Source organism: Carcharhinus amblyrhynchos, chromosome 22 (assembly GCF_965287045.1).
Source record: "Carcharhinus amblyrhynchos chromosome 22, sCarAmb.v2.hapA, whole genome shotgun sequence".
Lineage (NCBI taxonomy): Eukaryota > Metazoa > Chordata > Chondrichthyes > Carcharhiniformes > Carcharhinidae > Carcharhinus > Carcharhinus amblyrhynchos.
In genome coordinates, this window is record NC_137345.1 from 9,968,885 (window position 1) to 9,981,649 (window position 12,765).

At 40.7% G+C, this 12,765-nt stretch overlaps 1 protein-coding gene across 1 annotated transcript in view; it reads right to left on the bottom strand.

Annotated features, from left to right (window-relative positions):
• Positions 1 to 12,765, bottom strand: part of LOC145357144 (uncharacterized) — a 149,448-nt gene that overhangs the window by 44,415 nt on the left and 92,268 nt on the right. The window lies entirely within an intron of this gene.

The window sequence follows — 12,765 nt, forward strand, 5'->3', positions numbered from 1 at the left end:
CTCTCTCCCCTTAACCCAGTTAGTCCCCCTGATGATAAGAGGCAATTTAGGATGGCCAACCCACCTAGCCTGAACATCTCTGGACTGTGGGAGGAAACCAAAGCACCCAGAGGGAAGCCATGCAGACACGGGGGGAGAGCCTGCAGAATCCGCATCGTGACGCAAGCTGGGAATTGAACCCAGGCTCCTTGCACTCTGGGTCAGCAGTGCTAAACACTGTGCCACTGTGCCAGTAGCTTTAAACCAGATAATTTGGGGTATTTCTTATGATGATGATCATAGGGATATTTGCAGGGAATCACTTAAAGAAGATGATTATTATGTTTTTGATCACACAAAGAGAGAAACTAAACCTCCCACTCCTAAACCTAGTGTAGCTCCGACAACAATACCTACACCCGGTGTGGACGCTAGTCCTAAAATAACCTCAGGACCACAAAATGGTTCGGTTATGGAGGAAGCTGGTAAAATTCTACACAATAATGTCCATTACGAATTAATATCTGGAGTGTTCGATACAACTGGGATCCAACAAACAGAATGGTGTCCTTCTCGAATTGGGGATCCATTTTCATTTTGACTCTGAAGTTGTTAGAACAAGAGACAGGGAATAGTGAAAGGGAAGACAATTAAATAGTCAGCAAAATAGCAAATTGTTCAATGACTTAGCAACAGCCTGCGGTGAGAGCATTTCGACTGTTAAAACACTTGATCCAGTCAATTTGGATAATAAACTAAGAATTTTAACACAAAAGATCAAACAGATTTTAACTAACATAACTGCTAATGATGAATTGAACACTAAAGGGGAGTTAGTTGAAAATCGAGTTGATAACTATACGGTTACAATATCAGAAGGGCATCCTCAGACTATAAATCAATGCATTAAAAGAAAAGTAACAGACGATGGTACTGGATGATAAAACATCTTCTGTAGAACCTTAAACAAGTTAACCAGTGAAAGGTTCCATCTTGGATTAGCAATGAACAGTTAGAACATTTGATTCGTGGATAGAGACATCCGAATATTATCAGGTTGCCAATTTTAACAGATGAGGGGGTTTGGCTTGAGAACAATTGTAGAGGAAAAGCCTGAGGAATGATGTTAGGGATTCCAAAATTTCCAACAGATGAAGTTGGTTGAAAGTTTCCTGAAGTAGAGTCTGTAGGAATTATTGAAAAGGACATGTGGATAGGGTGTGATAATATCTTCCCATAAGCTCTTGAGAAGAGGGATCGATTAGTAGATACTAACTTGAATAAATGTCAACAAACAGATGAAATAATTGTGTCCTAACCCCATATATTCTAACAAAGAGGCTTTATGTGGTTTTAAAACAGATATGAATGTAAGTTGCAGAATAGAAGCTAAAATTCTTGACACAAATATTCCAAGAATAGCTCATAAGAGTTGGGGAGAATATTGTGTTCCCTCCTGTCTGAAGGAATATTGCTATGGTACATGAATAAAAAATATTACCAATACTGATTTTTGCTTTAATCCTCAAGTACCAGCTGGAACAGGCTGTATGAAATTCATTGACACACATAAGAGAGAGGATATTTCTTTTAATGTTACAGATGATCAATGAACTTTTACCAGAGATCTAATACAAATTAAAATGCAATTTGCTATAGTCCATCAAACATTTACAAAAGTGGTTCAAAGAACTGAAGAAATTAAAAGGGACCAATCAAAACGACTAACTGGTGGAACGATTTATGGGACTGGCATATAAATATGCAGATTCATCCATGGATTTATCTAATGTCTCATGGTGAAGTGTTAATAACAGCTTGTACTTTAATTAACAGCAACAACAATGAGAATTGTTAAGAGCTACAATCAAGCATGCTGGGAATTTTGGACAAGTTGTGTTGAAACACTGATAAAGGTCAGAGAAGATTGAAACAAGTTGCGACCTGTCCAGTGAGACGTCACCTGACACTTGGTGTGTCATTTGGGATTTGTTTATGTGGAACTACATCAAACACTGTGATCAGTTTCCAATGGTATTCATGGTTAAATTGCAGAAAATATTCTGGTAAGATGTGCAAAGTTTAAAATAAAAAGAGGGACATTGAATCATTTCCTTAGAGAAACTCGAGAAGGTGGGACTCAGAGTTTGTCATTGCTAGTTAGAAAATAGATCTGTTGTAAATGGTGCAGAGTTGCTAATGTTGATCAAGAACTCCATTGCAGTGTAGTGTTAGATATTGTTAAAATGGGCAGGAGTGAAAAGTGAAATCTAGTTTAATAAAGTTAGTGAATTGAAAGAAAAGGAGTGGGAGCATTAATATGAACCAATTGTTTACTATAGAGGAACATTGTCTCTGACAGAATCTCATAAGATCATATCTCATTAAATGTAAGTTAAACAACAGAAACTGTTGCAAACGAGAGACATGTTCTGTTTGCAGGATTATTATCACTGCAGTTTTCAGTGTGTATTGCACACAGATAATCGGGATTTTACCGCCCCGCCTGCACGGGAATCGGAGCGGGAGACGGGCAGACAGTGAGAAGCTCCATTGACCTCGGGCGGGATTTTATAATTTCAGGACAAGCGAGAATGTAAAACCTCCCCCCACAATTTCAAACAATGACCAATTAAAGGCAGCTTCCATTTTTAAAATGTGGCTTGACTAGATTTTTAAAAATTAAATTATCCTTAATTTCCCATCCACAATTAATAATGCAGTTTACTTTATTTGGTGAATGTATCAATGTTGTGCTAATGCATTCATCAGGAGATACAATACATCATACATATTATTCATTTATATTTGCTAAGTACTTTGTGCCATTAAACTTAGGAGACTTCCCAAATCTGGAGACACATGAGGCAGACAAAGCAAATGCGTGTGTCTGTTCCCAATAGCTCGTTCTTCCTGGACTTAGTCACAAGCCCGAAGTTACAGACTGTAGCACGAGGGACAGCACTCCACATCAAGACATTGCTGACTGAGTATCGCTCCCTCTTACCACCCACCTTCAGCGTATTGTAACAGTTTTCAGGATGATAATCGAACTGTTTGGTCTTGTTAGAACCCACCTTCCATTCCCACCAATAGCAGAAGCAGGACTCAAACCTGGAGCTCCAGGCTCAGATACAGAGACCCTATCCACTGCAACACAAAATCGTCTTTTGTGCCTTTACACATCTCCAAATATTTAAACATCTCTGCCGTATAACCTGTAGACTAGAGTTAAGCTAACATTGATTATCTAACTGTCCAGCTCTGGCTGTTACTCACCATGTGGATGTGCCGGCGTTGGACTGGGGTAAACACAGTAAAAAGTCTGACAACACCAGGTTTTAGTCCAACCGATTTATTTGATAATAAACTCACAAGCTTTCGAGGGGACTCCCTCTTCGTCAGGTGAATGGAGAGTTCTGGCCTCGGACAGAGCATAGAAAGCACAGACGTGAAGGCGGCCTTCACGACACACGACAGCGCAGAGTCGCTGAGCAGAGACTGATAGCCAAGTTCCACACACATGAGGACGGTCTCAACAGGGATCTTGGGTTCACGTCGCACTATCTGTAACCCCTGTGACTTGCCTGGGTTTGCAAAACCTCACTGTGCTGTCTGGAGACAATACACATCTCTTTACCCTGTGATCAGTGCTCCTTCCACACACATTGTCAGCCACTTTAGGACTTGAACAGCAGGTTAGGTGTAAAGATTCACATTCTAATCAGTAATCTCTAAACTGTCTGTGCTTTCTATGCTCTGTTCGAGGCCAGAACTCGCCATTCACCTGACGAAGAGGGAGTCCCCTCGAAAGCTTGTGAGTTTACTATCAAATAAATCGGTTGGACTAAAACCTGGTGTTGTCAGACTTTTTACTGTGTTACTCACCAGGCAGAGAGGAAATGAGGAGAATCAAAATCCACATTGTTCTGTTGGAGATCAGATCAGTGCTTCTCATCAGTCACCCAGCTCCTGTGTCTCACACTGAAATAAGACTTGAATATACATTGTAGAAAGAATTTAAAAGAGGAAGAAGGCAGCAGGAAGTTATGTCATGAAGGATCAGTCATCCAGATGATGAAATCTGGTCCATAAGATCTTGAAATTCTGTTAGGCATATCTAATAAAAGAACTACACCAATTTGCATTGAGGGAACAACTCTAGAGTCTAGGTTTGTTTATCTACCTAAGACACATAGAGGCAAATTTTCCCATTCCGCCTGTCACAGGAATTGTAGCAAACAAGGCTCAGACCATGGAAAGGTCTGTTGAATTTGGGTGGGATTTTCCAGTTTCAAGGTGAACACTGTCAGAAAATCCCGCGCATTGTCTGAGAGAATTCATTAAGTCAGGCATCTTGACATGGGAGAGATAATTGATATCCACAAATATAGACATAAACTAAGTGTTAAGGACAATGTGCAAGGATCACCTAGCGTATTCAAACTTTTACACTGATTGGATGTTAAGCAGGTGTGCAGAGGCTGTGACTGGGTTTTAACATTTGTATTTCATGCATGATGTAACCTGAATCAATAATTGTGAGTAGACAGAGATAATTCCTAAAGAAATGCATACTTCTGATTAGTATGTGTTAATTACTTATAATCAAACCTGGAAGTATATTTGTTTGTGCATTCAGAGCTCTGGCTTACCACTATCTGGCACGCTCAGGCTCTTACTATAGCTAGTAATAAACAGCTAATTTAAAACCCCAAATCCTGGTCTGGCTACTTGAAGGGATCAAAGTCTCCAGCAAGACAAAGGGTTGAGTAAAAACAGTCCCGCAACAGTTTTATGAAAATAACTTAAATATAAAGATTCATTGGTAATTTGTTTTAATTTGCTATTTCCCATTTATATCAACAACCAGAAGCGCATTGTTCAGTGATTAAACATGACGATGATACCAAATAGGAAGCAGCAGTAAAACTGGAGGGAATAACTCAGAGAGTACAGACAAATTGACAAAGTAAGTTTGTGGACAGTTCATTGTAGATGAAATTTAATTGCAAAGTAAGAAGGAATAATATTCATCACATGGTCTTCATGAATACTTTTCCTAATGAGTTATGTTAGTATATATTGCCATTTCAGATTCATTAAAGTTTGGATGTTGTTCTTTGGGAGCTACCATTGAACTTTGACACATCCTCATTGTTAACCAAGTGCCTCAATCTATGAACTCTTCAGGCTTTTGAATCTGCAGTGCTGCATATGTGACTCCATCCTCATTGTTAGTGAAGCGGACAGTTTGCTTGCTGTGTGTTTCTGCTGAGTTCGCTCGATTGCTCTTTACATTGGCATACACAATGTTCTCTTCTACAACTGCCAATTGCTGTAATATAGAAAATAAAGATCCAATTTATTTCCATTTATCTTGAATGATGATTTGTGGAGAAATCAATTTCTAGGTTATTGCAAATCAGTTCACAAGTGATCGCAACATTCGATAACCTATCTCCAGCGGTGAAACACATCATTTGTGCCAACTCCACATAAACCTGTTCAGTTAAACTCATCAAAATAACATTCAAATCCTTCCCTTCCCATGTGCTTATCCAGCTTCTGTTTGAATGTACTTCGGATATTTGCCTCAACTGTTCCCTGTGGTGGAAAATTCCACATTCTGAACACTCTGGGTAAAGATGTTTCTCTTGAATTCGGTGTTGGATGAACTTTTGTTATTCACACAAGGAATGTGGTCATCGTTGGACAGGCCAACATGTGTTGTCCATCTGTAATTGAGCTGAGAGGCTTGCTCGGCCATTTCAGGGGGCATTTATGAACTGCATGTAAACCAGACCAGGTAAAGGCAGCAGATTTCCAAAGGGAAATGTCCCTAAAGGACATTAGTGAATGGGTTTTTACAGCAATCAGCACTAGTTTTGTGGTCCTCATTAGACTTTTAATTGCAGATTTTTATTGAGTTCTGCTGTGGTGGGATTTGAACCAAGGTCGCCAGACGATGATCCTGGATCTCTGGATTCCTAGTCCAATGACAATACCATTACCCCACTGCCTCCATGTTATTAATAACTATCCACGATTTCTGGTCACTGCTTGCAAGTGGAAACATCTTTGTTATCTCGAACTGAATCTTGAAGATCTCAATCGGATCATTAATCAGAGAAGGGAGGCCCAGTTTGCTGAATCCAACCTTAAATTTTAAGTTTTCCAAGACAGAATGTGATATGGAATTTTGCTGCCATTCAGCAAAATTGTATCTCATACCCTCGACAGACCTGATGAAACTTTTGGGGTTTTAAATCAGCCTTTATTCACCCTTTAGCGAGGAGGTCTGCCTCTCACAAGGTGGCGTACTGGTACATGGCACGCACTATTATAACTTTGCGATTCTTACATATAATTCTCATACACCAATCACACGGACACTTTTGTTCAGAACTCACTGATATCCAATTACAGCGAATAGTTCTGATAACTTCATTTATGTCAGGTGAATATAGTTAACCAGTTATAGCCTCTATATGCTTGTCTAATTATAATGATTAATGACTAACGAGATGTGCCGACATGGTGACACCATCAAACATCCATGCCTGCTGTTATGGCTTGTGATTATCAGAGTTCTTTTTTCTGTCTTTTGATCAGCTTGTGTGTGCTGCCCTTCTGTAATTGTGGGAACTGCACTGAAACATCTTCACAGCAGCTTCCCAGTGAACTGTGCTGTAATTAATTCACAGGGAAACAGGACTGCATTCAATGATGCAAACCCCTTCAGAATGACAGCATCTTTCATATTACTATCTCACAGTAGAACCAGCATAGAACGTCCATATTTAACAGAAAGAAGTACATTTCTTTGGAGCCTTTAACACAGTAAAATGACACAGACCCATGGCAGCATAATCAGGTGCAAACTGAACATAAACCAAGGAAGAAGATATTAGTGAAGGTGACCAAAATCTTCCAAAGGTTTAAGGCAAAGATATTTTACAGAACGCCTTAAAGAAATAATGAAGGGATGAATTAGTCAGAGAGAATTCCAGAGCTTTGGGATTAGATGGGTGAAGTTACAGCAAGGCCAATCTCTGATCACAGAACAGGTGGACTCATTGGTTTTTGTTAGTATTTTCTTAAGTTTTGTTCTGTTTTGGCAGTAATACTTGAGACTTTTCAGGAATATACAAGAGCGTAAACTGATAAATGTCATCAAATTGAAAGTTAGGATGAAATAATTAACGAGGTCTCATTTCTGATGGTAAAGCCAAGGTCTGTCTCCCTTTGTGTCCATCCAATGAGATTAAAGATTGGAGCCAATCCAAGGTGTAGTTCAGTCAAACAGCATCAATACATTTAAGGCAAATCCACAGGAGCAAATGTGTGTGAAAGGAACAGAAGCTTATGCTGTTCGGGTTGGATAAAGAGGGATGGGAGGAGGCTTGTGTTGAGCATCAAATCCAGCATGGACCAGTTGGCCTGAATGGCCTGCATCAGTACTGTAAATTCTACATCATCCAGGTTTGAAAATTTCCTGACATTAATCAGAGAATTCATACTGAATCTCCTTACCTGATTGTCATTAAGATTATCGTTGTCTCTTCCATGACCAATGTCATTTGTATCTGAAAAATGAAAATGTTAACATTGAAAATGCTTTAATTGGAATGGTTGATAATGCTTAGAATGCCTCAGGGTACATGGTCCCACATTGATTAGCATTTAAAAAAAGCCAAATGAGTTGTTATCTTTTGTTACAGAGGGGTTTGTGAATAAAATGGGGAATTGGTGAGGCCACACCTGAAGTGCAGTTTGTAGGTTTTAGCTTCAGGTAGGACATACTTGCTCTCTATTCACTGCACTAATTCCCAAGAAGGAAATGAAGAAAGATTGAGTAGACAAGATGTAATAACTCAAGGCGACTCTATGTGCTAAGTCACAAACTAAAGGATTTACTAATCGAGGAGAACACAATACAATGAAGGGTTTAACATCACAATGATGCAGGTCTACTCCTAACAATGCCTGGGCTTCAACAATAGCCTCCAGCCCCCAGGGCTGCACGCCCTCGCTCCAAATTGGTTCCTGATAGGCTTGTGCACTTGCATTCTATTGGTTACGGCCCAGTCACAAGGCCTCTGAAGGATTGTGCAATAAAGGGCTAATGCGACTATGCCAAGCCAATATATCTCTGCTGTTCAGCAGGATGTGAGGTGATCTCATTGAAAAAAAATTAATTGACTTTCTAGGGCAGACATGGAGGAAATGCTTCCTCTGACTGGTGGTGGAGGCAAATTTGTTAGGGTCTTTTAAGAGACTTCTGGATAAGTACACGGGATTTAATAGGATTGAGGGTTGTAGGTAGGCCTAGTAGGTAGGAAGATGATCAGCGCAACTTGTGGGCCAAAGGGCCTGTTTGTGCTGTAGTTTCTCTATGTTCTATGTTCTAATCTAGAACACAGAGTCCATAAGACCATAACAGCATAAGATATAGGAGCAGAATTAGTGCATTCAGCCTATCGAGTCTGCTCTATCATTCAATCATGCCTGATAAGGTTCTCAACCCCGTTCTCCCACCTTTTCCCCAAAACCTATGATCCCTTCACCACTCATGAATCTATCTATCTCTGCCTTAAATCTGTCACAGTCTCAGAGCACAGTGTGGGCCCATTTACTGAGATTGGATGAGGATACAGAATGTTCTGTATCTTTGGAATTCTCTATCGCAGAGAGCTGTGAATGCTCCACATTCAAGTCAGATTGTTGGGAGCTTGGGGAATTAGGCTGCCATACTGAAAGATCACTGCATGATTTCCCTCACATAGCTAAGCAAAGAAATGCTTTCGGGTGAAATTTTCTCATCCTATCCATATTGTGAATTGTAGCCAGTGGGACAGAGAATTTGGTGGACCATTTAGAAGGTCCATTGACCTAGGATGGCAACTTCTAATCTTGGAGCATACACGGCCAAAAAAATCCCACCCTTGGTCATAAACAAATCTACATGATCCTATTGAATGGTGGAGCAGATGGGCTGAATGGCCTACTCCTTTTCCTTTTTCTGATGGTCTTATGGTCTCTATCACTCTAAACCCATGTTGAGTTTCACTTGCTCCAGAGTTCACAGGATTATTTGTTGTTTCCGAACAACAGTAACAACTTCAATATTCTTCCATGTTTAACACATCTATCTTAGAATGTGCAGGATACCAGAATCAGAGATGTTTGTTGATTGCAGCAATTTAGGTTCTCTTTATATTCTTCAGAAAATTATTGAAATCTAACAAAATGAGTCGGGAGAAACAGAAACTCACCCTTGTCAATTCGCCTCCGGTATAAAAGTAGAGAAACAGCAAACACCACAAGAATGGCCCCCAGCACTCCGAGCACAATGTAAACCAGACTGTGACACAGAGAATAGGAAATGAGCAGTGTTGGACTTTACAATCATAGAAAGTTTACAGCTCAGAAAGTGACCACTGGGTCCATCATGTCTGTTGTGTCTAAAAACCAGCCCCCCCAGTGTAGTCCCACTCTCCAGCATTTTGTCCATTGCTCTGCAGATTATCCAGACATCTTTGAAATGAGTTGAGTGTTTCTGCCTCTCCCACCCTGTTAGAAAACTGCAGGCCTCTGGGTGAAAACACTTTTCCACATCTCTCCTCAAATCTTTCTACCAATTTCTTTAAATTTATGCTCCCTAGTCACTGACCTCTCTGCTAAAATAAACTGGTCCTTCCCGTCCGTTCAATCCAGGACCCTTACAATGCTGTACATCTCAGTCAATTCTCCCCTAAACCAAGCTGAACAACCCCAGCCGACCAAATTTTTCTTGTCGTGACAACATCCTTGTAAATCTCCACTGTGATAATCCTTTCTGTCATGAGGTAACTAGAACTGCACATAATTCTCAAGTTGTGACCTAACTAATATCTTATATAGTTCCAGCATTATCTTTCTGACCTTATATTCCATACCTTGGCTAATAAATGAAAGGATTCCATGTGCCTTCTTAACCGCCTTTTCAACCTGTCCTGCTGCCTTCAAGGGCCTGTGAACATTCACTCCAAGGGTTTTCACTTCCTCTACATCCCCCAGTATCCTCCCATTTATTGTCTAACCATTTGCTTTGTTTGACCTGTTCAAATGTATCACCTCACACTTTACGAGGCTGAATTCCATTTGCCACTTTTCTGCCCACCTGATCAATCCATTGATATCTACCTGCGGTTGATAGCGATCCTCCTCGTCATCTACAGCATTGGTAAATTTCATTGTATTACATATAAATCATTAATATGTGCCAGAGAAAGCAGGGGACCTAGCACTGAGGATTGGAACCAGCCTTCCAGTCACAGAAACAGCCATCAACAATCATCCTTTGTTTCCTGACACAATTGATTCTTGGCCATTTGTTTAAGAAGTGGGTTTTGAAATTATATAGGACTTTTCATGACCTTTGAATGGTCTAAAGAGCTTTACGATCTAGGAAGTACTTTTAAACAACCACCACTGTTGTTATATGGGAAATGTGGCAACCAATCTGCACACAGCAAAATCTCAGAAACAGCAGTGAACTTTGACCAGATCAATATTTGCCATTTCTTCAGGGTTCTCCTTGTCTGCTTTCTCTGTAGATAAGAAGTGACCTGCTGCGTATTTCCAGCAGCTTTTTCATCATATTGATGTTTAGTTGGTATTTTCTCCTCATCATCATTGTAACCTCTGTATTTGCATTGGACAACAATTTCTGCTCTTTCTGTATGTCCCAACTATGTTTGGGGTTGTGGGTTTTAACAGAAAAAGAAAAGACTTAGTTCACACATGTAGATTCAAGCAAACACACAACAGGTTTTAATGAAGAGCTGCTCTCTGCACTGCATCAAGTTGAAAACTGAGAGTAACACAGCAGCCTGAGCCTGCACCCTAATGGCGTCACATCAAATCAACCCTATTTAAAACTCGCACCTTCATTATGAAACAAACACAACGACATCCCACCAACATTCCTGATCTGAGAGCTATTGAAAAATGATGCCCAGTCTCCTGGATCATCAAAGACTGGACATATGACCCAAGATGTGTGTCAGGACTCTGCAGATGACCCAATATGATGATCTCCATGGGAATTGCCTGGGACACTGGAACTTCCAATGGACAATTCTAGCGTTCCCTGGGTCCTTCTGTGAAAACATTCAGCTCTGGGTGAGAGTCAGACACTTCAAACAATTCATTGGGACTTACCTGGATAATTACCCAGGAAACGTTAGACTGAAAGAATCAAGTTTAATTCCTGGATAACCGCAGAACTAACCCCTGAATAATCACACTGACCCCCTGAATTCCCACCAATCCTCTGATGAACCCCCAACACACCAACTATCACCCCACACCCGGAACTATCCCTTCTGATTTTGTGACAATGCCACAACCTGAGCCAACCCAATTATCCTCTCTGACTACCCTTTGCACCCATCAGTTGATTACCCAATTCCAAATCTGATTAGCCCTCAGACCAGGCTACCCTTGCCAACCTGACCCAATTACCACACTATTCATCTACCACTTCATCAATGTACTTCCTCACCCAACTGCTACCCTACCCTCCAGTCACCTCATCAAACTACTATCTCACTCAACTGCCACCCTACCCAATTCACTCATGACCTCACTCACCTACCACACTTGCCTCCAACTACCAACACCTATCTATACACCTGTCTCCCTATCCACCTTTCACCCGATCCATCTGCGGTCCTACAGAGTTGCAATAGGGACACTGAGGGACGCTGCACTCCACAGTTCTAGAGAGCCTGGCCTCGAAAGATCAGACAAGAAATGTGGAGCTGAGTCAAGGATGGAAAGCTTCGAGTGGAATGGCAATCCAACAATGATTGCTGCTCTGTGACTGACCCAGGACAATAAATAATATCTATCCTTGCATTAAAGTTGTTAAAGAGGATTTAATCACTCACACAGAAGCCATATCATTTAAACACTAACAATAAAAAACAACGTACCTTTCAGCAAGTTTGGAGTTTGGAATTGAGGAATGTGTTGGTGATACTGTTAAAACTTCACAAGAATTTTCAGGTTCAACTGAAACAAGAAAACAACATTCAGATCAGTCTCATTTTCATTGTTGTTAAATGAGAGAGTTACATTGTCAAGAGGCATCTCGACATGAGGGAGAACCTCGTTGAGGGAGCACTTCATCTTGGGATGTGGGTGTCACTGTTTAGGCCAGCCATTATTGCCCATCCCTAATTGCCCTTGAGACAATGGTAATGAGATGCCTCTTGAACCGTTGCAGTCCTTGTGGTGTAGATACATCCACAGTGCTGTGAGGGAGGGAGCACCCATTGAATCTATGCCACTCAAAGCCAAACCACCTGACTATTCTAAACCCATTTTCCAACACATGGCCCATAGCTCTGTGTGCCTTGGCATCATGAGCGCACACCTAAATAATTCTTAAGTGTTATGAGGATCTCTAAGACACCAGGGAAATTTACCCATTCCGCCCGGAAGAGGACCGTGCAATCATTTACATTTAGCTCAAAAGATTATAGGTCAGCAGTTCAACCAGACAATAGTGCTGTCAACAGCAGAGCACAATCTCCGTGCTGTACAGTGATATCAACACCTTTCTCGGAAGGAGAATTTGAACTCACAACCCAAAGGTTTCAGAAATCAGGTTGCTACCAACTGAACTCCTTCTGACACTGACATATTTGAATATTAAACAGGTTAAAGTCCTCATTAATTCCAAACTATAGTTAGTGTTTATGTTAACACTGAATAATTCAGTGTTTGGAACAT